This window comes from Phaseolus vulgaris, chromosome 9, assembly GCF_051622355.1.
Source record: "Phaseolus vulgaris cultivar YP4 chromosome 9, ASM5162235v1, whole genome shotgun sequence".
Classification (NCBI taxonomy): domain Eukaryota; kingdom Viridiplantae; phylum Streptophyta; class Magnoliopsida; order Fabales; family Fabaceae; genus Phaseolus; species Phaseolus vulgaris.
This window is the reverse complement of record NC_143506.1, coordinates 605001-607500: the sequence shown is the minus strand read 5'-3', so window position 1 is coordinate 607500 and position 2500 is coordinate 605001.

Genomic DNA, 2500 nt, shown 5'->3' with positions numbered 1-2500 from the left:
ATTGATCTTGACATGGTTGGTGCATAGCCAAGTTCATGATTTTGGTGTTTTGGCTTGATTTTGTGGCTTGGTGGTGATTTTGGTGAAAAACGAAAATCATTGTTTTGGAAAAGTGGCTGGACTCAATCCTCACAAATGCCTTCAAAGTGATGTGGGAGAAGTTTGGGATCAAAAGGAATTGATCTTGGCATGGTTGGTGCATAGCCAAGTTCCATGATTTTGGATTTTTGGCTTGATTTTGTGACTTGGTGGTGATTTTGGTGAAAAACGAAAATCATGGTTTTGGAAAAGTGGCTGGACTCAATCCTCACAAATGCCTTCAAAGTGATGTGGGAGAAGTTTGGGATCAAAAGGAATTGATTTTGACATGGTTGGTGCATAGCCAAGTTCCATGATTTTGGATTTTTGGCTTGATTTTGTGACTTGGTGGTGATTTTGGTGAAAAACGAAAATCATGGTTTTGGAAAAGTGGCTGGACTCAATTCTCACAAATGCCTTCAAAGTGATGTGGGAGAAGTTTGGGATCAAAAGGAATTGATCTTGGCATGGTTGGTGCATAGCCAAGTTCATGATTTTGTGACTTGGTGGTGATTTTGGTGAAAAACGAAAATGTTGGTTTTGGAAAAGTGGCTGGACTCAATCCTCACAAATGCCTTCAAAGTGATGTGGGAGAAGTTTGGGATCAAAAGGAATTGATCTTGACATGGTTGGTGCATAGCCAAGTTCATGATTTTGGTGTTTTGGCTTGATTTTGTGGCTTGGTGGTGATTTTGGTGAAAAACGAAAATCATTGTTTTGGAAAAGTGGCTGGACTCAATCCTCACAAATGCCTTCAAAGTGATGTGGGAGAAGTTTGGGATCAAAAGGAATTGATCTTGGCATGGTTGGTGCATAGCCAAGTTCCATGATTTTGGATTTTTGGCTTGATTTTGTGACTTGGTGGTGATTTTGGTGAAAAACGAAAATCATGGTTTTGGAAAAGTGGCTGGACTCAATCCTCACAAATGCCTTCAAAGTGATGTGGGAGAAGTTTGGGATCAAAAGGAATTGATTTTGACATGGTTGGTGCATAGCCAAGTTCCATGATTTTGGATTTTTGGCTTGATTTTGTGACTTGGTGGTGATTTTGGTGAAAAACGAAAATCATGGTTTTGGAAAAGTGGCTGGACTCAATTCTCACAAATGCCTTCAAAGTGATGTGGGAGAAGTTTGGGATCAAAAGGAATTGATCTTGGCATGGTTGGTGCATAGCCAAGTTCATGATTTTGTGACTTGGTGGTGATTTTGGTGAAAAACGAAAATGTTGGTTTTGGAAAAGTGGCTGGACTCAATCCTCACAAATGCCTTCAAAGTGATGTGGGAGAAGTTTGGGATCAAAAGGAATTGATCTTGACATGGTTGGTGCATAGCCAAGTTCATGATTTTGGTGTTTTGGCTTGATTTTGTGGCTTGGTGGTGATTTTGGTGAAAAACGAAAATCATTGTTTTGGAAAAGTGGCTGGACTCAATCCTCACAAATGCCTTCAAAGTGATGTGGGAGAAGTTTGGGATCAAAAGGAATTGATCTTGGCATGGTTGGTGCATAGCCAAGTTCCATGATTTTGGATTTTTGGCTTGATTTTGTGACTTGGTGGTGATTTTGGTGAAAAACGAAAATCATGGTTTTGGAAAAGTGGCTGGACTCAATCCTCACAAATGCCTTCAAAGTGATGTGGGAGAAGTTTGGGATCAAAAGGAATTGATTTTGACATGGTTGGTGCATAGCCAAGTTCCATGATTTTGGATTTTTGGCTTGATTTTGTGACTTGGTGGTGATTTTGGTGAAAAACGAAAATCATGGTTTTGGAAAAGTGGCTGGACTCAATTCTCACAAATGCCTTCAAAGTGATGTGGGAGAAGTTTGGGATCAAAAGGAATTGATCTTGGCATGGTTGGTGCATAGCCAAGTTCATGATTTTGTGACTTGGTGGTGATTTTGGTGAAAAACGAAAATGTTGGTTTTGGAAAAGTGGCTGGACTCAATCCTCACAAATGCCTTCAAAGTGATGTGGGAGAAGTTTGGGATCAAAAGGAATTGATCTTGACATGGTTGGTGCATAGCCAAGTTCATGATTTTGGTGTTTTGGCTTGATTTTGTGGCTTGGTGGTGATTTTGGTGAAAAACGAAAATCATTGTTTTGGAAAAGTGGCTGGACTCAATCCTCACAAATGCCTTCAAAGTGATGTGGGAGAAGTTTGGGATCAAAAGGAATTGATCTTGGCATGGTTGGTGCATAGCCAAGTTCCATGATTTTGGATTTTTGGCTTGATTTTGTGACTTGGTGGTGATTTTGGTGAAAAACGAAAATCATGGTTTTGGAAAAGTGGCTGGACTCAATTCTCACAAATGCCTTCAAAGTGATGTGGGAGAAGTTTGGGATCAAAAGGAATTGATCTTGGCATGGTTGGTGCATAGCCAAGTTCCATGATTTTGGATTTTTGGCTTGATTTTGTGACTTGG